Consider the following 26,796-nt stretch of genomic DNA (forward strand, 5'->3'; position numbering starts at 1 on the left):
TTTTCCACAGCTCTGGGGTGGATTTGCCAAAGTTCCTGGGGAAGGTAGGAAGGAAAGTTATGCCTCTCCAGGAACCGGTCCCTGGAGGTTTTCCTTGAAAACTACATGGGAATGCAAGCAACTTACCATCTTTCAATAGCTGAGTTTTGCCTTTGCCCTTCTTCCGGGTTTGGTGTCAGTTTCTTGGATTTCTCTGAAAAGTGGGCTGTTGGAGGGAATGGACTTTCCCTAGGAATCGGCCAGGGATTGTGCTCTGGGACTAGGGGGCAGGGGGCGCTGGCTGTGTGGATCTGCTGGCCCTGGGGGCGCCCAGGCACGGTGCTGGATGTCAGGAGCGGGGGCCAAGAACCAGGGACCACAGGGAGAGAGAGAGAGGGAGCCCTTTCCGCTTTGCCCTAGCTGGGTCTCTGCTTTTGTATTTTGCAATGGAGCCAACCTACAATGTTTGGGTGGGAGGAGGATTGCTGGACTCTCCCTGTGTCCTAGAAAAGTGAGGGAATGAAGGGACAGGGAGGAAATATGGGTATTAAAAAAAAACGGACCAACAGGAAGTTTGAGATTTGGGATGGATTTTAGAAATTATACAAATTGACCCCTTAGGGAAGTGCCGTAAGGGACTGAGCAGACAACAGTGTCAGAAAGACTCACTGCAGAAGTTATGTCTTCAATGTAAATGTTCTGAAGAGGAGGGAAAGCATCCCCAGGGCAGTGTAAACAAAGTGCGTGTAAACAGGGGTCCCTGGATACGGGGCAGGACGCACGTGCAGCCGCATGTTTATGCCTTCGTGACTGTGCGGGGATGGTCCTGGCCTCAGGCACGAAAGCACAAACAGCCCACTTCTCCTCTGTGCTGGGAGCTGGGCTGCCTCCCTTTTCTTCCTTTACAAAAAACAACTGTGCTATTATTGTCCGGCTGCCTGTTCCTTGCCTGCTCTGGCTCCTCACTCCCAAGTTTGCAGAGCTTTGCCTCCAGATCCCCAGGATGCTGAGTGAATACTCGTGCCCCCATCAGGACAGAAAGAGGAGAGAAACTTTTGCTGGGCCTTAGAACTCAGAAGAAAGTCAGGAGTTCAGGAAGCAGGAGTTGGAGAGGGCAGGACCCGTAAGAAGGCCTGCGAGTGTGTTTTCTTTTGGTGCGTGTGGGGGAGGTTGAAAGCCTACTGCTCTCTGTGGGAACATGTTTTCTCCCCAGTCTGCTTCCCCAACCCCTCTCTCCCACCCTCAGACTTTTCGAAACTAAACAGGTTAAACTCTGCCCCTCACGGAAGAGCCCCGATCCAGGGGTAAAAAAGAGGGCGAGCCTCCGTGCAGGTGGTCCGGAGGCTACAAAGATAATTGATGAGGCACAGGCTTGTTTCTGTCATTTTTGGTGGAGCCACTGGAAGGACCAATTTTGCATGTTCTCAATTCATTCCCACTATTTGCAAGTAGAAGGCTGGAGACTCAGGGACATGGGGGACCCAGAGGAGGCAGACTCTGAGAAATAGCCTTGTCTCAGCGCAGGACTCCTCAGGGAGAGCCGAGGGCTAGAACTGGGCTTGCAGCTCTTTCATCCTGTGGGGTTTCTCTGGAGGGTCAGTGGAGCTCTAACCTTTCCAGGTGGGCTCTGGAGATGCTTCACCAGCTTCAGACCCAGGTCAAGTTCCCAGGCCACTGACATTTGGCCTGATCTCATCGCCCCTTCGGTCAGCTCCAGCTTCGGGCCTGCTCTTAGGTCATCTCTGAGGTCTGAATACTTAGAGAAGATGCATCCTTGGGCTCTCCTGATGGTCCAAAGGGCAGATGGCACCTGGCAGGAAAAACAGCTTGGCTTTGATAGCATAGGAGTCTCCACAGCCAGAGCCTCTGTGTTTGGGGATCCTGTGTCCTTCAGCTCTGGATTTCAGATGCACCCTGGCATAATAGAGAGAGTGCAGACCCCAGAGCAGACTGCCCTGGGAGAGAATTAGGAACCTGGGGTGTATATCACTTATTCCTTCTGAGCTCCAGCTTCCTCGTGTGTAAAATGAGGATAATGACCTCACAAGGATATTACAAAACCGATATTTATGCACAAGGACCGAGAATGGAGCTAGTGATAATACAGCCTTAATGAAAGGAATAGCGTGATTTTATTTCTTCATTTTTCAGCCATCAGGACTCCATGATTTTTGGAAAGGACCTTTCCTCAAATCCGGCTACATGTTGTCCATTATTGAAGGCCAATTGTTGGCAGTCTAGGGCTCCAGTCACCCTTTTTTCCTCCCTCTAGAGAAGGTGACCAGTGGGGATGATCTGTGAGCATGCCTGGTCTGTTATCCTGAACAGTGAGAGGAGGTGGCAGGCAGGCTGGGCATCTGGCCCGGAAACCAATTCTGTGTTGGAGAACTCTCAGGAGGGAAGATGGCAGTGGAGCAGGTTGTATGGGTCTATTGCGGGTGAGACCAGAAGGTCAAGAATCAGGTGAGTCTCAAAGAACCAGCCTGAGGTCCGAGATTGGATAGGCAGCCACTCCTTCTCAGGGTGCTCGGGTCAGAGCAAGGGGAGACTCTGATGGGTTGTAAAGAACGTGAGCTTTCACTATCCACAGGTATCTCTGGTGGACATGGGGTGAGGAGGTGGCCCCCGATTGATACATTATCTCGGGGGGGTGGCTCCTCCAGCAGTCAGAAGGAGCATGAGATGCTGGAGAGAACAGCTGCAGGTTCTCCTGGCCCATCTCGGAGCTTCTAAGTTATCCGTCAGTTTGACATTTAAGATGTTGAAGATCGCATTTGTTTCTGTTTTGTTCAAGCTCTCTCTTTAACCATGGCCTGGGATGACTTTTCAGCTTTTAAGAGGCTCAGCCAGTGGCCAACTTCTCTTGAGATGGCCCAGATTGGGGGTCAGTGAATTCCTCACTCCTGGCAGTATCTAGTTCTCCAGCTCCCTTCTCACATTTTGTTTTGTTTTGTTTTGTTTTCTTGTTTCATTATGAGGCTATAAAACTGCACTGTCAAGATGCTGTGCAGAGAGGGAATGCCTTTTCTTTGGACTCATGTGTGTCATTGTCATTCTGCCAGTAATGTGCAAGGCTCATCAGACTAAGGGTGTTAGCAGGTGTTGTGGGGTGCTTTCTGGGGCTCCCGTCCACAGGAAAAAAAAAAAAAAAGCAAAGCAAAGCTCAAAAAGAACCCGGGAAAAATAAGCTTTAGGCAGTTTGGTATCTCTTTGAGTTCTGGCCAGAGAGGAGCTGGGTTATTTGTAAGATGCCGTGGCAGTTCTCTGGAAGGAGGTTCAGAATCAAGTAGATCCAGGTTTGAGTTCTGGCACCACGAGGTCACAAGCTATTCATCCTTTCTGATCCTTTTTCATCTGTCAAATGAAAACAATGACTCTTCTTACTTCCCAGGCTTGTTCCGAAGACGAGACGAAATAATATATGGGGGAGGATCTAGCAAGCTGCCTAGTGCTTAGAAAAATGTTAGTGACTTTTCCCTCTCTGGTTCTAAGCTCAAGAAAGTACATGGTTTTGGACATTTATCCATGAGTCAAAGTAAATAAGCTACTTATTCAAGGCTTAACAGCAGTGCTCAAAGGTCAGCTAATCTCAGGCTGGAGATGGAGACCTTTAATACAAAAGTGGGGCAGCACACATCAGCGTTCCCCATGCCAAACAAATGGCAGCCCCATGTGATCCTCTATGGGAAGAAAGGGAAGGCCACCAACTCACTGACCCATGAACCCGGGCCATTAGTGAACTCTCCCTAGAGTGTGTTTTAGAAATCCCAAATGCAGTCTGGGTTCAAAGAATTGAAGTCAAAACTGGGGAGAGAAATCATTGAGGCAGTACCTAACATTAAAACCAAATAATAATGGCAGGATGACAATAGTACCTTACGATTGTGTAACGGTCTATGGTTTGAAAAGCATGTGGTCTCATTTCATCCTGAGAACAATGCTATGAGATTGGCATTGACCATATTTTAAACAGCTCAAACTCTGAGGGCTTTAAAGATTTACCCTATTTCATACGGTTGAGTGGAGTAAACAGGAGGGGAATAGCTCCCCAAGCCGTGGGGCACAACCCTGGCTGCACATTAGAATCACCTGGGAAGCTTATAAAAGTATCAAACCCTAGGCCCACCCCAGACCAATTAAATTAGAATCTCTGGGGAGTGGGGCCCAGGCATGGATAGTTTTGCATTGATAGTTCCCCACATGATCGAAAGTGCAAGTAAGAGCCTGAAGTCTAGGTGAAGAGTGAAGAGTACTAACGTTAAGATTCAGGGTGTCAGGCATGGGTTAAAAAAAAAAAGAAAAAAACAGCTAACGCTAACACTTTGCCTGGATTTAAGCTTCAAGAGGGCGGGCGCTTGTGCAGTGTTCCCTGTAGCCCTATAACCTGGAGCCCTATAACTGGGTGGGTAAGGTAAGTCACTCAGTGAACATTGGCTGCATGAATGAATAAATGAATGAACCAAGTATTATAGCTTAGAAGCTAGCAATCTCAACAGCCAAATCCAGCCTGTCACCTTGTTTTATAAGTAAAGTTTTATTGCAACACAGTCATGACGTTTGTTGATATATTCTCTACGGCTGCTTTCACACTAGAAGGGCAAGAGTTAAGTGTTGTGACGGAGACTGTATGGCTCACAGAGCTGAAAATATTTACTTTCTGGCCCTTTTAACAGAAACTAAGTTTGATGGCTTCTGCTCTAGGTTTCAGACAGGAACACAGGGTATATCTTGACCACGATAGCGTGGTGGTCAGGAAAATAGGTTCTAGAATCAGACAAACCTGTGCTTGAATCTTGCTCTCCCACTTGTAAGACCCTGCATATTATTTACCTCCCTGAGTCTCAGTTTTCTCACCTGAAAAAGTGGGATGATAAATAACACGCCCCTCACAGGACGGTTGAGAAGATTGCCAGCCCCTGCCCTAGAGGAAGAACTCAGCAAATGTTAGCCATTGCTAAAATGATCGTGGTTACTGGCAATTAACTAAGTCAAACGAACTAGATTAAAGTAAAAATCCAAATCCCGTATTATGGACAGAAATAAGGGATGTGGTGGGCAAAAAATAATCGGTTGGGGAGCTGGTGTGATGAAGAAAAACTAGTTTCTGAGGTAATGGGTATCCTTTCAAGACAACACAGGTCAGGCCCCCCGGCGTGTGAGTGAGGTGCTCCTGAATGTCTGACTGCTGTGTCGACCAGCAAGCCCCATCATTCCTCCCGGGTTAACTTAGGTTCCGTTGTACTCAATCTGGTCAGAAGCACATCCCACCTCTGTACCCTTGTTCCTAGTTCTGTCTGAGAGGCCTTTCCCCAGTCCTTGTCTTCCTGGTCGCCTTGTCCTGTCAGGCTTGCTCAGGTGTCTGCTTCTCTCTCAGATGCCCTCTGCCAGGCTTCCCCCAATCACTCCTGCCTCTTGACTCCCACAAACATGACACCCAGCTCTGTCGCAGCATCTAACACGTTGCATTAGTAGACAAGAACTGAGTCTCCTTCATGCCTTCTACATGACTGGAGCTCCTAAAAGTCAAATTGTATTATTGACTCCACCCCCTGGTAGCCAAACAATGTCAATTAGATCCTTAATTCAACTCAGTGATAATCTGAATTAACTCTTCAGGAATGAGTAGGGCTTACCCTGGTGCTAATGGGATTACAAGAGCAAATCTATAGCCAACCAGATGGAGAAGAACCACTCAGTTTATAGACTATGTGGACTCTTTGGGTCCTCATCCCTGTGCTCTCTGCTGGCTCCTGCCCTCTGGAACACCTCTCCCAAGGGGTAGCCAGGGACAGGGAAAGATGGAAGAAACATAAAACCAACCCTTTGGCTTCTTGTCCGCAGATGTGGTGAAAAGTTGGGTTTTGGCTTCTCTGGGCTTTGCATGTATATGCGCCAAGATAATTGGGAGTTGGCTTGGTACGGTCAGCTTTCGTTAGCATGGTAATAGGGAGAAGCATGGTCACAGATAATAGCAAACAGCAGATAATTCACAGCATCACCATTTGACTACAGAAAGTGTTGCATAATTTTTATAGATTTTAGTGGCAGATTTATTTTGATGGCAGATACATATTGTGTGTGGAATAATATTCAGCTAAAGTTCTCTTCTGATGGTTAAGAAGAGGGCACAGAAAAATCTTGGCCTTTTGATCGATCCCCAGTGGACAATTCGGGGCTGCCTAATTGAGGTGAGAGGGGAAGAAGGAATGAAATAATACTTTTATATAGAACCCCACTCCGCACCTAGCACTACGCAGATAATTTTAAAATACATATTCTTTGATTTTTCCAAATTATGAATAATTCTTACTAGCTTAAACAAGTGAATCAGTATCATGCAGAAAAACAAAAAGGCAAGTGGAAAATGAATAACAGTACCTTCTTTCACACCTTGGTCATTAATGTTTAGCCTAAAATTATAGCCATCTATCTTTTACTTTGTTCATACAAATATCTACCAGTGTGTACACAGCTATCGCGGGCTGTTGTCTGAATGTTTATTTTCCATGAAACTGAACCTAACCTTGCATATTACGGCATACTTTTCTTCCCCTTGAGCATCTGTCAGGTTACTCCTGCAATGCATCAAGCTCCTTTTTATTTTTTCTGATTTCTTTAGGCCGAGACACACACAGCTCTATATATTTGAGATCATGCCATTCTTGTAGGGATATTTATTTTTCCATCAGTCAGTTATTAAACATGGTTTCATCCTAGGTGATCACTGGTTTGGGTCCCTGCTTCTGACGTATCAAGTATCCATCACCCAGAAAAGCTGCATGCTGGCACTCAGGCTGAGTGATTGATGTACCTAGCCTGGTGACCCTCTGGGAAAGGACTACTACATGTTTTGTGTGGTCCTCCTTTGTCCCCTGGGGAATCTGTTGAGTATCAGACCCTATGGTTGCCCTACCCCCTCCTCATTAGATTAGCCTTCCCTGCTTGGTCCTCCTCCATCACTGTGCAGAATGCAGCAGGAAATATCAAAGACCTTTGCATTAGATGAGAACAACAGTCCCAATGGACGGTCTTCTTTCTGTAGAGAACAGATAAGGTTCTGCCCACCTGACTGGGTCCAGATCCCTGAGTAGCGGACAGATGCTGTGCCACCCTGACCCTCGTTCTGGACTGACCCCAGTGGCAGGCCAGCCCACTTTGGACCTGCCTCAGGCTGAAGAGAGTTGCCCTGCCCACCGTCAATCCTACCCACACTTCCCTCCTGGGTCACTTGCATCCAATGATTGGAGGCTTCAGCGATGAAGGCCTGGCCCCTATGTACCAATTTGGGGAGATTCTATAATTTCCTTTTTAAAGATTTTATTTATTTATTCATGAGACACACACACAGAGAGAGAGAGAGAGAGAGAGAGAAAGAAGCAGAGACACAGGCAGAGGGAGAAGCAGGCTCCATGCAGGGAGCCTGATGTGGGACTTGATCCCGAGTCTCCAGGATCATGCCATGGGCCAAAGGCAGACGCTCAACTGCTGAGCCACCCAGCAATCCTGTTTGGGGAGGTTTTTTTTTTTTTTTTTTTTTTTTTTTTCCAGTTTGGGGAGATTCTAAAGGGTCTCCTAGCTTCAGGGCTCCACTTGGAGTTGACTGAGCCTTTACTGAGGGTCTGGCAGCTACACTTCACCCTCTGCCCAGGGCTCCCTCCTGTCCGTTCCTCTGTCCTCTGGGTGGTTGATTACAAGAGCCCTTCCAAATAACACCCTGCTTGCTCCAGAAATTTTGACTCTTTCATATGAAATTGTTTGGGAGCAGCTCATTATTTTCTAGGTAATCATTGTCGGTTGTATTAGAATGTGAAAAAGTGCATTTTTTTCCTTGTGCTGTATTCTGTGTGTTTTCTAGGTGAGATCCAGCTGAGTTCCCTACAAATAGCGTTGTGTCATAACTGGACAGACTGAGCAAACGTTTTGATTTTTATTGTCAAACCTGTATTTGCCCCTGCAACCTGCCCCCTGCACCCCCGCCCTGCCCCCTGTGGGTAGAAGCACGACTGGATGGCTTTGTTGCCATCCTGTCTGGAGATGAGGGGCTGGACAAGTTGACCTTTGGGAATTTCTTTCCATCTTACCAGTGCTTCTGGAATGCAAAGTGGGGGTGCAGGCTCAGAGAACCCTGCCGGCTCACTGGGCGCTGCCTTCCTGCCTGCAGAGGTATTCACATTGTGCCTGCATGGATCTCTGGCAGCTCTGATTTGCTCTTTGGGGTATCTGCTTCGTTCTGCTTCGTCCCAAGCACAGGCAGCCTTTGGGGCTGTGTTGAACCCTCTGCCTCTCGGGTCACATACACTGATGGCCTGCCGGTGTGATGGATGCTGTGTGCAGACTCTGGGGCCTAGACTCACAGCTCAACGTCTGACCACATTCCTGGGGGGCCGCGTCAACCCTCTGTCACTTCCTCCCAGACACCACAGTCCCCAGCCTCAAGGTCCCAGGACCAGGCCACGAGGGAAGGGAGTGATTCCAGTCAGTGGGAAGATCAGTCAGTATTTCCACACTGCCCGAGACGGCTTTGAAGTTAGCTTGAAGCAAATTCAGAGTTTCTGTGGACTTGGGGCAGTGGAAAGGCCAAGCCATGTTAACCTTCCTTTTCTTTTTTCATCCCCGTCAATATATTTATCAGTCTGTCACCTGTCATGTGGCGTGGGGCTGGCAGCTGCCCAGTTAGGAACTGCCTTTCCAAGACACACGGTTGATGCTTTTCCATCACTGCTGCCCTGAGCAGGGGTCCTGTTATTGATGCCTGCAGCTGTCTAAATGGAAGCTGGGGCTGACAGCGCTGAGACCCCAGATTTGTGAGTAGAAGGCTGTGGATCAGAGCACGGGCCCTGGGTTCCGATTCAGGTGCCAGTTCTTGCTAGCTTTGTGGCCGTGCATGAGATACTTCGCCTCTCTGTGCCTTAGTTTCCTTATCGGTAAAATGGGTTGTGATGAAGATGAAGTCCGTGCATGTTTTGGTAAAAGGGGAAAAAGAAAAAAGAACTACTTGAAACCATGGCTGACACGGAGAACACTGAAATGTTACTGGTGATGATGATGGAGAACAGAGACCCAGTCTCATTAGCTCTGTTTGCCCAGCATCCTGCATAGTGTCTGGCACAGGGCTAAGGGGGCAGCGCACATTTATTCAATAAAATACCTTATTGCCTTTTGCTAAGTGTCTACTGCCTACGTCGTCTGATCAACTCTCTACCTCAAAAAGAAATATATTTTGCATTTTAAAGTTTTTAACTTTTTCTTGAAGTTCAAGATGATTCAGAAAAACACAGTTTGTCAGTATATAGCTCAGTGGATTTTCACCCACAAAACACACTTGTATAGCCAGATCCAAATCAAGAAACCGAATATTCTAAAGCCCCCTCCACTGTCTTCATGCTGAGAAGCCTCACATGCCCCCTTCTGGCTAATACCCTTCCATAATCCTGACTTCCAACACTGTGGATTAGTTTTGCCTATTCTTGCATGTGCTATAAATGGATCATACAGTGTGTACTCACTTTTGTCTGGTTTCTTTTGCTCAGCATAGTGTTGTGGCATAGAACATTCGTTCTCATTGTGTAGTATTCCGTTATGTGACTGCAACACACTCTATGCATCCACCCTTCTGTTGATGGACGTATTTTTGGTTTCTAAGTCTGAGGCTATTGTGAACAGTGTTGCTATGAGCATTTGTGCACTTGTCCTTGGGTGAACCTATGAATGCATTCCTGTTGGTATGTCCCAGGAGTGGAAATGCTGGATCCTAGGAAATGTGTGTGGTCAGCTTCAGGAGGTACCATCCCTTTAATTAAGTGGTCATGCCATCTTTTCCATTTTCTGTAAAGATGAAGAAACAGCTCGCACTTGGTAGGGCAGGTGCTTGAGGCCCATGATATCCTGGGGTTCCTGAGATGTTCATATCCTCTATGCCCTTTACACCTGAGAGCTCGTGTGTTCCAGAAAGCCTGCTGTGAGTAGGTGTGTCCTGTAGACCAGGCACTGTGCTGGGTGTTTTCACTTATTCTTCTTCCCACAAAGTCCCATGTGATGAGATGAGTGTCCTTACCCCCTCTTATAGATGAGGTAATTGAGGCTTGGAGGGGTTGAATGGCTTGTCTAAGATCACACAGCAAGAAACTTTCAGAGTTAGGATAGAAGACAGATGTACTTGAACCTAAAGCTTGTGCATTTGGGGATCTGATGGTGAATGGTTTTGGCTTCAGTGCTAACACTGAATGGAAACACAGACACCAATGTGGGGGCTGTCCCCCTTGAGCCTGTGCCAGTTGTGGGATGGTGACTGTGAGGAGAAGCTCTGTAAAAAGGAGCAGGAAGGAGGCAACTCAACGACCTTGAGAAGCCGAATTGTTTTCCTGCCCAGGGGCTGTTGGAAAAGGTCATAAATTTCCTGGAAGGCAAGGACGACCATGTAATTTACTGTCTAAACCAGGACTCTTTCAAGACTGAAAGGGTCACTGGATGGGGCACTGGGGAAGCAGCAGTCCATTGGCGCTGTCCCTGGTAAACTGGGACATATGCTCACCCTCTGGGAGGCTGAGAGGGCTTTGCTCTCCTGGTCAGCGGGGCCTACAGGTTCTTTTTTAACTCTTTCTGAATGCCGTCTGTCTCGAGTTTGCCCTGCATGATATACTTGTAGTCTCCTGTTTATGCTAAAGCAGGGTCTGGCTTTCTTCTTCCCCTCTGCACACCATTCCTTGCTCAGAGGAGGCTCTGACCAGGTGAGCTTCCTTTGACAGATCTAGCTACTATTGAGATGCATACGCTAACAGACTAGAAGCTCCTAGAAGGCTAGGGCTGTGTGTTAGTCACTGTGGTATTTGCGGCCCTAGCTGGGTGACAGGCACAGAGCTAGCACCCAAGGAATCCTTATTGACTCTATATATGGTTCATCCATGTGCTCATTCATTCACAGTTCCCAGAAAAAGAGCTGTGTTTTGACTGATTTCCTCTTTTTGATCTGACTCTTATTCCACTGGTCCAGAAAGAGAAGAGAGTTGTGTGTGCAGGTGTGTGTATGCTCGAAGGACAAAGAATAAAAGGGACCAACTTAATGAGTAGCAAAAGATGTATCTTGGGATTCAAAGTCAGGATCTAGTTTTGAATATCAGTATCTACTAACTAGCCAAACTTCCTTAGATAAGGGATTTGGCAATTTGGCATATCTGAGCCTGGAATTTTTGTCATGTGTCAGATGGGAATTGGGTAAGACCTTTGGCATAGGAGCAAACTGAGTCCATGATGTAGAGTATATGAAAAGCATAAAGTGCTGCGTAGTTATCAGTGGTGGTGGTTCAAGGATGATCTGAGAGGTACTGGTGTAAGGCGCTATGTGCTGGGTGGGGGAAGATGTGAGCCACATTCATTCCACCTCCGGGGCCTCCATTGCTTCCAGTGAGGCGGTTGGTGTGTATATGGCAAGCCCACGTGACTGGGAGGTTTCATTAATAAATAAGGGAGTGCTCAGCAAATTCTTCAGGGCCCTGGGGATTTGATGTGGGTGTCAGAGATAAGGATCCAAGGATAACTAATTTCTCATTAAGTGCACAGCTGTGTTTTTACTAGAACAACAATGAGAAGCATTTGAAGTGCTTATATATGTCTAGCTAGCAGTAGCTTTGGTGTAGCTCCGTGGCTTCTAGTGCAGATTCTAGGGTCAAACTGCTAGCATCCAACTTTAAATCCCACCACTTTTAGAACTGTAGCCTCCCTGAGATTCAGTTGCCTCAACTGTAAAAGGGGAGCAGTAATAGTACCTACCTCCAGAGGAGGACAAAATTAATACTTGTAAAGTACTGAAAATTGTGCCTGGGACATGGCATGTGCTCTGTAAATCTTTATTAGTATTGTTTGCCAAATAATTAGCTTCCCATCAGAATACTAGGGACTATGTGGTACTGATGGAATATATAGAGGAGGCAAGATTGTTTTGAGGTGGGAGAAGTCAGGGAAGGGTTCATGGAGAAGAAGTATCCCAAGGTATTTTCTAGAGTTCTGTGCCCTGAGCAAGAGGGCTTATTTCCATGATTACTCTGCTCTTAGGCTTGGAAAAGAAGACTTAGTATGGAAAAAATGCCTTCCCTTAAGGAATAAATAGAACGTCTCCTGGAACTTTGAAGTTGAATAAGATATGGTCCCTGCCCTCATGCATTTCCAAACTAGTTCATCCATCCTTGTGCCAGGGACAGGAGGTATTAAGATGAGTCCTCAAAATACTAACAGTGTTGTCAAGGAAAGATGTAGAAGTGAAGAATGCTATTCTATGACATCAATGCTATGAGCAGGAGGCATTAAAAGTGAAGAAATTTTAGATTCCATTTAAGAGTGTTTGGGAATGTAAGGAAGTTGTTAAATCTCCTTTTGGGCTTCTGTTATTAGAGGAGCAATTTTATGTGTTGGAGTGGTGGTGCTTCCTACAGCAGGAAGATGGACAGATGGTTCCTATGGTTCCTTCGGTCCATTCATGGTGTCCACCTAGGTGTGTTTTACAGAGGCGAAGGGCACCGTGAAAACATTCTGACCTTTTCCTGGACAAGGTTGACAAGGTCTAAAAGGATGTATTTCTAGCATTGCCCAGGGATTGTTGGAATTCCTGCTTCATGTGTTTCATCTCTGAAGTTAGGGCTCATTTGAAAAATCTCTGTCTCAAAGCCAGTATGCAAAGGGAAGTCTTCCCTTTGCCTGTATCCACTGCTTTTCTTTCCTCTCTGAGTTTGATGAGGAAGTGATGAAATACCCAACTTATTCAAACTTTTACAAATTAAAAGAAAAATTCTTTTGGTTTTTCAGAGCATGCAGATGTAGTTCTAACAGTGAAATGGTGCTATACATTAGTAAGCATAGGAAAAGATACTCAACCTTCCTTAGAGTCAAGGAAATGCCATACATGGAAACCACAGGGAGACATAATTTCACACTCATCAAATTGGCCCTCAAAATTCTACTCTCCATATTGGATGTAGAGCCAACAATGACTCCCATTCACTAATGGTGGTGGTTAAATTGGTATGCACACTTTGAGAGCAGTTTGTTACCATCTAGTAAAACTGAAGATGCACTTACCCTATGATCCAGCAAGTTTCATTCCTAGGTAAATCTAGAGGAAGTCCAATACCTCTGAAAAGGAGCTATGTTCAGGAATATTTGTTATAACATGGCTTCTAAGAGTTAGAAAGCTTCTCTGATTTCTGTTACCTAGAAGACCAGTTAAATAACTTGATATGTGCATACAATGGAATGCTATGGATTATAGTGAAAAAAAAATGAACAGACTGTGCTAGTGAGGTATAATAATATTAAGTGGAAAATACTGTTGAGTGGAAAAGCAAATTGTAGAAGGATGTCATTAATAATGAATTCAAGCTCATACCAAATAATATTCTTTTATTTACAAATATTTACAGGCATAACTAAAAGTATGAAAACATGTTTGGAATAACCAGTAAATTCAGAAAAGTGGCTTCCTCTAGGAAAGGCAGGCAGGAAGACCAGGGAGGGGTATGAAGGGGCTCCATTTATACCTGTAAGATTTTCTTTTTTAAAAAAGTGAAGACAGAGAGAGAGAGAGAGAGACAGAGCCAGAGGAAGAAGCAGGTGCCTCTCAGAGCAGGTAGCCTGATGGGAGACTCCGTCCCAGGACCCTGAGATCATGACCTGAGCCAAAGGCAGATGCTTAACCAACTGAGCCACTCAGGCACCTCAAGATTTTATTTCTTAAACTGAGTGATGGTTACACAAATGTTTATTACTGCCTATATTTTTAGATAGCTAAAATATTTTTTGCTTGAAAAAAAGATCATTTTTAAAAATGGGCACAAATCCCTAATCTGTCTCCTCTACCTGTTGGCAGATAGGCATGCTGAAAACTGAACATGAAGGCACTTCCCCTTTGCTCCAACTTCTTCTGGGAAATTTTAGGTAGATATGATCATCTTCATCAACTGAGCTGCTCTCCATACATCCACATTAGGCCTTGTGGTAATCCCTGTTGTTGAGCTAAAAATCATGACCTATTTTGTTCTGATATGTGGCTTTGTTGGGATCATATTTTGACATATTAGTAAAATGCAAAATAGGGTCATACTAATGGAAAAAACCAAACACCAACTCTCCGGCTCATTTTCCATATAGCAGATTGCTGGAGCCTTCTCCCATCCCACCCCTTCCTTGGGAGTTACTGGGATTTCTTGCATGTGTTGGCAAGGGGCCACAAACATCATCCTGACATCCTTTTGATAAGGACATGGGACCAACGATCTCAAGTATTTCTCATTGCCCCAGGGTGAAAGACTTTCTGTCTCTCACCATAACTGCCTGGTTTCAATGAAGTTTGCCATCCTTCTGACTTTCATTAATACAGCCACTTCTCTGTTCCTCTTGCAAACATCCTGCCCCAAAGTGGGAAAGTGTGTACCGCCAGGAATTCCTTCACTTTCTTTTGCTTGACAATGAAGCCATGCTGGCTTCTTCTCTGGGTGCTTATTGAAATCCAGTTGATTCAGCTCTTTTATGTGCCTTACTCTTTGTTATAGCCCCCTGTCCCTTGGAATCTGGTCAGAGCCCAATCCAAGTGACACAAACTGTGTTGTCTTTGAGTACCCTGTCCTCTATTATGCAGCCTCTGTCCTTGACCAAGCTCATGAACCTCAGTGCTCTATTCTGCAACAGGGAGCCCCTCATCTGGCTGGTATGGTGCTTGCACTGGAGCCTAAAGCTGGGGGTGGCTTTTCTCTCCGCCTCCTGTTTATTTATACATCATATAATTCACTTTAATTAAAAGGAAGAAAATCACACAAAATTGGGACTCTTTGGAGCAAATCCTGGGTAGATGGTTGCTCTGAGAATGGACATTGTAGTCTATACCAGTCAGGCTCTGGGCAGGAAATAGTTGGCACTCCAAAAGGGTTTAATTGACACCAATGTAATGAGAGGACTATTTGCAGAGAGATAAGGTCCTATACGAGATGTGAACACCCAGGGATAAACAGCAGCAGGGAGTGTTAACACTCCTATACCTGAAGGGGCAAGGGGAAGAAATGTGTTATCAGAGTCCTATACCAGCTGAAGCTGAGGAGTTAGGGCCTCTTGGCCAGAGCTGTGGCCCTAGAGGAGGACCACCACTGCCAGACCCATGGCTTCGTGGAGACGGAATGGGTGAACAAACACTTGATGTCTCTCTCCTTCCACCCTCCAGTCTCCTGCTGTTGCTGCCCACTGGTTGAATCCCACTGAGCACCAGGAACCCAGGAATATGGATAATGCCTTCTAAAGAGGTGAGCCCCCTGGGCAAGAGCATAGTAGAGAATGGCAGGGAATGGAAGTAGAGGGGCAGGGCAAGGATAGTTAGAGCCTTGGATATTTCTGTGTGCATTCATTGTGTAACTAGAGACCAGACATGATGGGAAGTCCCCTTTGACTTAAGCTAGAACTGCTTTTGGGCAATTTGGGCTGTTTTGGTACTGATTGACTCCAGGAGGCTGACTGGGGTAAGTCAGGAAGGGGGTCTGGGCTGGAAGGAATGGATATTTATGGCTATGGGTCAGGTACTTTGTGCTGTGAAAAGGATGATGTTTTGAATGGAGACTTGGGGATTGGCTATCTATCATGTTCTAAATGCTCTGTAGTCCAGAGAATGGAGGATGTGTCTACCTTGAGCTGATTGAGCCCGGTGGTCTCAGGTGGCAGACTGAGGACTTGAGACCTGGTCTGAGCCCAGTCCATGTGACACATATGATGCTGGTCTTGAGCACTCTGATGGATAAGCATGTGAAGCTGAGGATGTACTGAGCTGGAGCTAGCCATTCCAGCATTTGCCTCCTAGCTCCACCTCCATCACTCTATTTACCCTCGAAGGCTCCCTAGAGCACACCTTAGCTCCTGTGAAGTCGGATGAATGTCAGTGAGGCAGCCTCTACTGAGTGGCCCTGCACCGTAGACGCATGGTCTCTAAGTATTGTGGCAAAGTGCAGAGAAAGGAGAAAAGAACATACCTGAACTCATGGCTGTACAGGGCCTGCCCTTGACAATTCCTAGTCCGGTCTATGAATCACGATGTACAGACCCAATTCATAGGGACACCTGCAAAGCAGTGTATCAAGTGAAATTTCACAATATACAAACAATGGGTACTTGAAAATGGAAAGTGGAGGAATGGAACCATTGAAGTTGGTGGGCTTTGGGACAGAGAGTCCCTGTTCTGTTAGGCAGTTGCTGAGTGGCCCCTGGATAAACATTTGGCATCTCTCAATAGGCCTTAGATTTTTCATCTGCAAAGTAGGCAAACTAAAGGTCTTTTTCTTTTTTAGGCAATTGTGAGGATTGCATGGGAGCAGCCATGCGAAGCACAGCACCTCACATGTAACAAATGCTCAATAAATGTTGGCTGTATCAACATCATTTATTATGATGATGATTATTCCTGGGGGAAAGTGCCAATCACTGCTTGGGAAGAGGAATAATTCCTCCAAAATTCTGAAAGACTTGGGCCCTCCTTGGGTCTTTTAATTTATCTAGTTCATTGCCTATTTCCAACCAGCTTCATAGGACTCAGTTCTTTGCACACTTAGGTCCATGGAGGGTGAACACTAAGGCTGTTGTGGGTCTGGCCATCTGCTCGGTCTCCTCTGGGTGGGAAATCATGAAATGTTCAGGAGGAAGAAAATCAAAAGAGGTCATCTAGTCTAGCATTTCCCAGACTGCATTTGATAAAACACCAGGTTCTCACAATGGCCCTAGGAGGAAAAGTTCTGGGATTAAAGAAATGCACATAGCACCCTTTCTTCTCTCTTGCCCTCACCAGCACAGAGCCATGCATTTAAAGAATCACTGCAGCAAGCAATGGGTTTCATGTTGTATAAATTAGCATTCTTTCAATTTATTTATTTGAAGAAGGCTTTTTCCATGAGGTGCCCCGCAGAACTAGTGTTTTGAGGCATATATCCATTAGAATTTGTACTCAGCTACATGGTGTGGAAAGCTGACTTGAGTGGCTCTGTCAACTAGGGGGTCATTATTTTTCTTATACAAGCCCATCAGACATAGTTCAGGGGTGGCAGAGTGGCACCACAGTGCTGTCATACACCCAGGTTCCTCTATTTCTCTACATTAGCCTTCTTTAGAATGAGACAAAGCTCTCTTTTGGCCCATTGCCTCGTGATTACAAGATGGCTGCATCACCTCTAGCTTCACATCTGCATTCCAGGCCGAAAAAAAGAGAAAGATAAAGTACAAAAAGTGCATGCCAGCTAATTCTGTTCTTTTCAACAAGCTTTTCTGAAAGCTCCCTCCAAAAACTGGCCAAAACTGTGTTAAGGAGTGACTTCAAACTGCAATGGAACCTAGTGGGGAGCTGAACAATTTTTAATTGGTCATGTTGCTACCTCAAACAAAAGCAGGGACCTGTTAGTACGGGAGAAGGCAAGAAGAGATATTGGGGGGCATTTCGCATCGTGTGCTGTGTTGGTCACACCTTTGCTTCTCTTCAGCAGGATGATTCTAAAAGCATCCCATGCAAAAGAAAATAAAACCAAACAAACCAATGAACTTTTGTAATCAATAGAAAATATAATTCTAAGCAGCAAGGCCCTTGGGCTCACAGACGCTATATAGAAGATGCTGTTGGTGTCCTGTATAGGTCTCCAGCTGCTCTGGGTGCTCCAGCTAATGGCTTGCCCCTGTGCAGATTGACCTTAGCTTCTTAAATCCTTTCGTGCAGAGGTGGCTGGAGCTGCATCTTGCTTGCCCTGCCCTTCCTCTGAATTCTGTGGCTAATGACTAACAGGTACAAAAACCCCACTCCCTTACCCCAAGGTGAGGGGCAATGTGGCAGTGCAGTTCCCTCCAGGCCTCTCCACAGGACTGAGCTGAAGCTAGATCTCTCCAAAAAAACCACATTCTTGACAGATCATTCCTCTGCCCTCTTCTCTTTTCCTCATTCCCTTCCTGGTTTCTCCCAAGGGCACAGCCTCGATATATAACATACAAATATCTGTCTCAGACTCTGCTTCTAGGGAAGCCAGCACAAGGTATCCTGGGTCAAGCAAGGTGCTTTTTGCTTCCTTCTAAAGGGTTCCATCTAAAACCTTTTTCCCTCAGTCCTGTTTGTGGCCATTGATTGGCTTTGACTTGGCCTGGGTGTTGTGGGGACAGCTCGGTGTTCTACTCTGGTGCTGGCCGTTGGATAACTTCCTTCTAAGTCCTATCAGATGTATTTGGGGAGGCCTCAGAGCAAGACACGTAGCAAGGGGAGTCTAGGACTCCATCTTCTCAAGACAGATAGTCATAGAAACACTGATTTACATGAACTGTCGTGTGTGTGTGTGTGTGTGTGTGTATGTGTGTGTGTGTGATTTTCCATCTTGTGGCAATGGCAGCTGGGTATTTATAGCTGGATCTACGGGGCCATTCTCACGTGGCTAAAGAAAATTAAAACCTCATGTGGATTTTGTTTTGTTTTCCCCCTCTGCCTTTGCCATTGCAAACTCTCCAGTTCTTAAACCCTTGTTGTTGTAACCAGAGCTGCACTGAGCATCGCTAAGATTGCGAGGTTATGTAAATTTACTATTTCAGGCAAAAGTGCCTGCTCCCCATCAGTCAGGCCACAGGGTCTGAGAAGGGGGGCGACTTTTGGGGAGAACTTGTGACACTAAGTGGCAGCCCTGCCTATCACCACTCTCTCTAGAAAGTCTCCCCAGATTAACCCTGTGGAATGTGGATTCCTTAGATCACCTCATGATCCCTCTGCATATATGAGTTCCTTTGAAAGAAAATTATTTTCTTTCCCCCTTGTTTTTCTGTATCCTTAAGTCTTTTATGTCTGTGTTTTGCCTTCTCAGTTAGACTGAGAACACCCTGGGGGCCTGGTCTGTTTGCCCAGGTTACTGGAGCTCTTGGCAGGGGGTGTGTGGGGTGGTGGAAGGTGGGGGTAGGGGGTAGCAGGAGCTCGGCTGCTGCATTCTTCTAGATGCTTTAAGAGCTCATGGGGTCCCCTGGACTGCAAGGTTGGGGTGGTTTGCCCAATCTTCCCTGAGAGGCCAGTATGCATCCTGACCCAGGAGCCCCATGGGCCCTCTATCATTTCATTCTGGTGATCTGGAACCCACACATTCACGCTTTGGCTGGGTGGTAGGGTGGCATGACCCAACCCTTGAAAGCTCCCAAGGAGCATGTGAAGGAGGGAACTGAGGCTTACCAGCCATCATCTTAGGGAGTTAGGCCTTCTCACTGCCTGGTTGTCCCCAGGGCTGTCAGAGCTCCTGCAGCCAGCCCACTACACAGAGAGCTTTATGAACGTCTGCTCCTCAAACTCGGCAAACCGTACCTACCATCCTGAAGGCCTGCAATGTTCCAGGCACAGGGCTCCACCCCTGTACCTTTCAGCACATCCTGTCCTGTGGTAGAACTGCAAACTGTTATCCCATTTTACAGAAGAGAAACCCAAGGTTCCGAGCATGCAGGTGCCTTGCCTGAAATCACGTGGCGAGTTAGAGGCGCAGAGGGTATTCCAGGTAAGGCAGGCCTGACTGTAAGATGCAAGCTCTCTATACTGCACACTGTGACACATCACAACTGCCTCCCTTTGTGATGAACCAAACAGCCAACTACCTGACTTCCACCGTGTTCTAATTCTTGAGCCTGCGTCAGCCTTCTAGTCACAGAGTGGAAGGTGACTTCGGATTTGGGAGTCAGTGGGTAGCTTCTGGAGTGGCTGTAACTTGGACTCTGTGATCCTGCTTCCCAGTCTTGTGTCCTCCTCTCTGCTGTGGACACACCCACAGCCCCTCTCCCTGCCTCCCTTCTTCCCCCATGCTTGTAAGTTCTAGAGGGTTTCCAAACCTAGGGTAAAGCCAGCAATTCATTAGTCTTTGTCCAGATTCCAAGAATCCCAGATATACAAGAATTCCTCATTGAGAAGTCTAGCATTCTTGGGGAAAGTGTGTGTCACCAAGAGAGAGCAAGACTCCTCACATTGAGAAACAGGATCCTAGTCCAGTCCGGGAAAATAAGTTTGGATTTCAGAGTCAGATAGAAGTGGATTGGCTCTGACACCCCTCCTTCCCTGCTGCCCAACCCCTCATAAACCACAATGGGGAATTTGCCTTCCCAGTTCATTTGAGGGCGCTAACCGGATGACATTTTCCTCCAGATACTGAAGGAATGCAGAGGCAGATTGGGGTGCGTGAGTGTGTGTGTGCACGTGCGCATGCAAGTATGTATGTATGCATGTGTGTGCATTTGTATACACAGTTCTCACCTGCAGGTCTCCTTTGTTGTTCCTCTAGGCATGAACCACTCGCTTTGTGAAGAACCATCTAGTGAGCTTGTTGGGGCTGGGAGTGGATCCCAGGATAGGAAATGGCAGGTAGTGAGCCTGCTGTTCTTCCACAGGGGGACCATCTCCTCCCATTTTGGGGTAGCTCTGTCTACCAGAGGATCCCAGGCCAATGCATAGGAAGTCTGCTCAAGAACATTCAAGAAGGAAACTTCTCATGACTACACATGCAGATTCACAGGCTAGAAACCACAGATGAGAGCCAGAGGCAGCATGGGAGCAAAGTAGGCAGAGTGGCTGTGGACTGGGTTATGATTAAGGAAAGCTCTGGAAGGACATGAAGGTAAATAAACCAAATAACTTTCCCTCCTTGATTATAGAAGAAATGCAGGCTCATTATAGAATGTGTAGAAAATACATAGGGACATAGGTGACATAGGTCACCAGCAGAGCAGCCCAGAAGTAAAGAACACGGACTCTGGAGCTAGACCACTTACATCTAAATTCTGTCTCTACTGATCACCCATTGTGTGTCCCTGAGGGAGCGACTTAAATCCACACACCCCCTCCCCTCAGCTCCCACCTCAGACTTCTTATCCCCACAGGGGAGCCATGAGCATCCAGTGAGACCCTATGCCATGTACTCGCATACTGCCTGGCACCTGGTAGGCCTGAAGGACACGGTCACTAGACCAACTGTGTTCACATCACAGCAGTTCAAATGATTTGAAATTGGATATTGGACAGCTTTGTTCGAAAAGAGGTTGATTGCTTAGCCAGAGGTCCTCTTGTTTGGCTTTGCTTCTGTCCTCCCTCTTGGTGCTCACTGAAGCTTACCCACTCTGTTTATGCTGCTGACTCGATTCCCCAGCTCTGCTCCGAAACTTTGCTCCTCATCTCACTTTGCAGAACTCAGGACAACTTCTCAGTGATGGACCTGGTCCTCTCATTCTTGTGCTGCCTTCCTCCCTCATCAAAGAGGAGGGAGAGCAATGACATTTATTTCCCAATGGGAACTGTGCTACCTCTTAGAATGCTTCAGTGGAACATCAGTTTTGGTGTCTGTGTATGGATATGAATATTTATATGGATATGAATATGTATATCTTTTTTTCCCCCATTGGAGCATTTCATTCCACAGCATTTCTTCCTGTTCTTTGTTCTAAATCTTCACACCCTAATAACTAGGGATTTAGTCTCAGCCAGGGTTTCTCAACCTTCATACTAGCCTGAATAATTCTTTCCTTGGGGTGAGAGCCTGTCCTGTGTGCCATAGGATATTTAGCAGCATCACTGGCCTCTCCCCATTTGAAGCTAGTAGTATTGCCTAATCATGACAACCGAAAAAGTTGCCCAACTTTGCCAAATGTCAGTGAGAACTGCCCCAGTTGAGAGCCACTAACCTAAGCTAAGTTTTTCCTATAATAGTTTAGGTCTGTTATATCTTTTTTTAAGGTTTATTTATTTATTTATTCGAGAGAGAGAGCGCACATGTGTGTGCAAGCAGTGAGGAGGGCCAGAGGAAGAGATAGAGGGGAAGCAGACTTTTCTGCGAAGCGAGGGGCATGACACAGGGCTCAATCCCAAGACCCCAAGATCATGACCTGAGCTGAAATCAAGAGTCAGAAGCTTAACCAACTGAGTCACCCAGATGCCCCAGGTCTATTATATCTTACTGTGTCCCAGAGTTCATCTCTGTAGTGTATTGAAGGTTAGGAGACTGAGTTTATCCATTGAGAAGGAAGATCCAGAGTTCCAGGAGCCTCTGGGTGACCTTAAGGAGAATCACCAACACTCTGTGATTACGTTTCCTCAAAGGTCCCATACTTAACCCATCTGCATTTGAGCCAAGGACATCCCGCTCCCTTCTAATACCTTCTCTAATGCGCTTGACTCTCCCCATACAGCAGAAAACCTCACAGGAACCAGGGAATGGCCTTTGGGTTTTGGCTTATAAATACTCATGGTCTCATTTTTCTTACTGAGAAAAGATTTTTTTTTTAAATCATGTTTAACATTCTTGTTGCCGTAGTGGAAACTTTTGTTCTTTGGAGAATTTCCCATTCCAGGCCCAGGGTCAGATTCCTCAGTGGAACTCTGAACATTTTCTAGGGAAGTTTCTTTCACCAGTGAGATTGTACCTTTGATGCATTTACACAACTGTGTTTGGATTGCACATTAAGATGTCCAACATAGACTGTGAGGGAAGCTGTGCAGCTAGGCAGGAGCCATGTGTCTGGGACTCAGTGGCCAGCCAGGATCAAAACTCTTTTATATAGTTCCATTGCTTTTTTGGATGTCTTTCCTCACACTCCAGCACCTCAAATCTAAGACAAACAGTTGACACATATAGCCAATGCTTCCATCAGTATAAGTTATGCTGTGGTAACACACAGTCCCCAAATTTCAGTGACTTGAAACTAGAGAGATTTATTTCTTACTCATTCTACTGTGTGTAATGGGTCAACACAGACCTCTATGCATTATAGTTACTCAGGGACCTAAGCTAGCAGGATAGGCATCTCCTTAAGTATTGATGGTTGCCATGCCAACGAGAAAGGGGGTAGTGTCCTGCCATTTCAATGTTCTAGACCACTGATTAGTGACTAACTGTATTAGGGTTCTGAGAAACAGAACCAAAAGGATGTTTATATCTCTACATCTATCTTCGTTTATCTACATTTGTCTATCTACCCACCCACCTACCTACCTACCTACCTACCTACCTACCTACCTACCTACCTTACATATCTATCTAGATTTATTTAAAGGAATTGGCTCACTTGATTGTGAGGGCTGGCAAGTCCAAAATCTGGAGGGCAGCTTTGCAGGCTGGAGATTCAGGGAAGGGTAAATGTTGCAGCTCCAGTTCAAAGTCAGTCTGGAAGCAGAATTTCTTCTTCCTTGGGGATGTTGGTCTTTTCTTTAAGGCTTTCAAATGATTAGATGCACCCTATGGATGATAATCTGCTTTACCCAAAGTTTACTGACTTCAGTGTTTATCTCATCTAAAAAATACCTTCATGGTGAAATCAAGTTTGACCTGGCCTAACCAAGTTGACACATACAATTAACCAGCACGACACTCAGCTTTTACTCGCGGCTCATGGGCCAGAATTAGGCACTTGGCATCACTCAAACAAAAGTGGCTAGGAAGTACAATCTGTTTCATGCTTGGAGTGAGGAGTGGGGACCAGTGATGTTTGGACTCAGTACCAATAACAATCACAACTGTAAGTAATGTTACCTGAGGATAAAAGAAAGTATCACTTTATGGTATCCTCACTTCAATGCAGTCTGCTAAAGTCAACACAGAAATAGTTTTAGACTTAGACCCACATGCCCCCTTTGCTCATGGGAGAGGTTAAGGAGATGGGTGGGTTAAGACATGGCCTGGCCTCCAGGGGTACTAAATTTTAAGATTATTACTGATCACTCGCCTCTGGTTTTTTTTTTTTTTTTTCTTCATTAATTGTTTTCTGTGTGTGGTATTGCATTCAAATGTCATTTGTATGTTGTGTACTTGAAGAATGTCCTGCAAAATAATTTGGGCTTTGTGGCTTCCTTTTAGTACAAAGTTGTGTTTTCCTTGGTTGGATCAGAAAGGGCTCGTGTGCCAGCCCTCACTTTGCCACCATCTCTCTCTGTGCCTCTGTGCATCCCTCTCACAGTCTGTGCCCAATTTTCCTGGCTGTATGGAGGGGGGTTGGGGCAATGGGATCTCCAAGTTGCCTTCTGGCTCTAACATTCTGTGCATCTTTGGTCTACACCTTGTCTCAGTGACCCCAAAGCCAGTGTGTGGACTGGTTGGTTGCATACAACCAGAGCTGCATGACAGAGTTTCCTTCCATAAAACTGGCAAGATCATTCCGGATTTGCACTTGAAGCTAAGGCCATGCTGCATTCACTTGCCCAGAGAGAATGCATGCCACGTATCAGCTGGGAAACATCATCTCCAGGCCCACTGGCCCTCTGGGGCCCCCTGCCTGGCTGATGGAGGAGACTGGGGCAAAGGGGTGTTGGATTGGAGTACTTGTAAGCATGTGGAGGACAAGGGCAGGAGATGAGAACAGTCTGGCTTAGCTTGCAAGTGAGGTCAAGGAGCCAGGCCAGCCCTTTGAGGCCATCTGGGCAAACCTAACCTCCAAAAGGCAGAGAGTTTCAAGGACCCCAAGCACTATTTGCTTCCTTTCATGTTCACACTTGACACTTCTAATACCCATCCCAATCATTTTTTTTTAATTCAAATGAGATAGTGTTGGAGGAAGTACCCAGAAAACTCTGCATGTTCTTCAGACAATTATCATTATTATTATCATTACTATCATCATCATCACATACTGCCTTATTCCATGGATATTTTGGTGCTAGGTGCTATGGATAGAAAGGCGAGCAAAGACACTAACTTAATTAGAATACAGTGTGATGCCAGCTCTAATAGCATGTTCCAGATAAGCAAACCTTGTGGGAGCTCCAAGAAAGAAGCACTTAATTCTGCTTTTGGGGGAGGCAGGCTCCATGGGAGTAGTGACAAGGAAGCTGCGTCTTAAAGGATGTCAAGGAGTTTATGGGAAGAAGAAAAGGAAGTGCCAGGCAGAAGGCATTGCATGAGCAAGTGTCAGAGTGCTGGGTAGGCTGAGGGAAAGCCCTGGAAGACTGGCCTGGCTGCTGGGTGGGATGGGTGGAATAAAGTGAGGGGGAGCTGCCGAGAAGGGTGGTGATCAAATTAGGAAAGTTCTGGAATAACACAAGGCGTTGGTTCTTAACTGAGTTTTGGAAATTACCAGGTTTGAAAACACTTTTTATTTTAGTTTTGGCTGAAAGAGGAAACTATGGCTTTGGTTTGATAAAAAACCAGCCTATAGATTTATAATGGGCAAAACTGAACTCTGATAGATTTACTCACAGTATTGCTGCACCGACCTGTTGATTTTTGCCGCTCCCCTTCCTCCTAGAATCCGTGTGGAATACTTAAATTGTCCTGCTCTAGCTTTGGTCATTTGAAATATTTGAGCAGGAGGTACAAAGTGGGATCTTTATTATTTTTTTCTCTTTATAAAAGGAAAGTGTAGAAAATAAAGAAATCTTTAAAGAAAAAGCACAGTGATGCCACCCTCCAGACAAGTCTGGTGTTACTGTTTGGGTAATTGCTTCCAGCGAGTATTTTGAGGGCAGATACCTTGTTTCACATGTGGCATTTTCCATGGCCATGAACCTGACCCTGACAAGTGCTCCACCTGCAATTGATTGCTATCGCAATGCTCCCGTAACCCTTCTAGAGAAAGCTTGGTGGTTGAGCGTAAGTAGAACCACTCTGTTCAGATCCTAATGTTTCCTTCCATTCATTACCTTTGAGACCTCAGCGATTTAGTCTCTCTGCAGTTTCCTCATCTGTAAAATGGGAACAATCCTAACATCCTAAACAATAACAATACCTACATCCTCAAATTTGGAGACCAGAGTTCCTTTGGGCAAGGCACTTGTATACAGTAAGTGATTAATATTTGTTATTGGTTATTGTACTGTCCTGTGAGTCAGTTCAGCCCTGAGGGATGAGCTGCAGGTGGGAAACCTTCTCCTGGGGAAGGGTCTTTCTGCGTAAGTGTCCTCCACATCAGGAGAGGGGACAAGCCTTTCAGGTCCTCAGGATTAGGCGAGCACAGGATCCTGGTGCTTGTTCACAGCTTTCCTCTGGAGAGAGCTGGCTCATCCTTGCTCACTCCTTCCTGTCTAGCTTTTCCCCATGGGCTCTCTGGGCCAGCTGTCCCTTTAAGAAAAGCAGTGACACACTATGGGGCCCTGCCTCCCCTGCTGGGTGCCTTGCTCAGCTGCAGCTGGGACCCTCCTGGGCTGGATTTGAGTGCTGGACCCTCCAGAAGAGGGGGGACTGCTTTGAATCAAGTGCACATCTCCCAGGAATCCATGCCCGAGAAAGGACTCCATGTCATCAGCTCCCATTGTAGCCCCTGCCTCCTGCCCCCCAACCCTGGCTCTGAGACATATAAGGATCATTCTTAAGGACAGAACTCAGGATCCCTAAAAAGAGAGTTGGAAACTAACTGGATAAACTTGGTAAGTGAAAGAAACCCATGTTGCATCCTCCTCCTTTTTGAGGATTACAGATTGGGGGTTGAGTTTGGTGATCTTGCTGGATGGAATCTGATGGGCAAATGTGGGAAGGAGGAGTCAGAGGTGGGGCTGGGATTTCCAGTACGTAGTGAGTCTTGGATTAGGGATAGCCTCTGACCCCTCCTCCCACTGCCTGTCACCCCTGAGACAGGGAGCTGAGGTTTGACATCTGGAAGTATCTGGAGCCTCGGGGGTGGGGTGGGGAGGGGGAGCTGTGATGAAGATTAGGGAGGGGCTGATGTCATGTTTCTCATTTGGGGGAAACAAAGCGTGGCCACTGAAGGCTATTTGCAAAGATGCCTGAGGCCTGAGAGTGAAGTGAGTGACCCTGGGATCCTGTCTTAGCAGGGGACTCAAACCAATTCCCCTTTCTCGTGGGGTTGAGGGGACACAGTAGGCTCTGGGCTTGTTCT

The 26,796-nt window shown here is 46.2% G+C and overlaps 1 protein-coding gene across 1 annotated transcript in view; it reads left to right on the forward strand.

Moving 5' to 3' along the window:
* DAAM2 (dishevelled associated activator of morphogenesis 2) overlaps positions 1–26,796 on the forward strand; it is a 114,663-nt gene that overhangs the window by 139 nt on the left and 87,728 nt on the right. The window contains 1 exon segment of the mRNA XM_038553978.1: positions 15,179–15,257. The gene's annotated coding sequence lies outside the window, so the exon portion shown is untranslated.

The sequence above is a fragment of the Canis lupus genome, chromosome 12 (genome assembly GCF_011100685.1).
Source record: "Canis lupus familiaris isolate Mischka breed German Shepherd chromosome 12, alternate assembly UU_Cfam_GSD_1.0, whole genome shotgun sequence".
NCBI classification, from domain to species: Eukaryota; Metazoa; Chordata; class Mammalia; order Carnivora; family Canidae; genus Canis; species Canis lupus.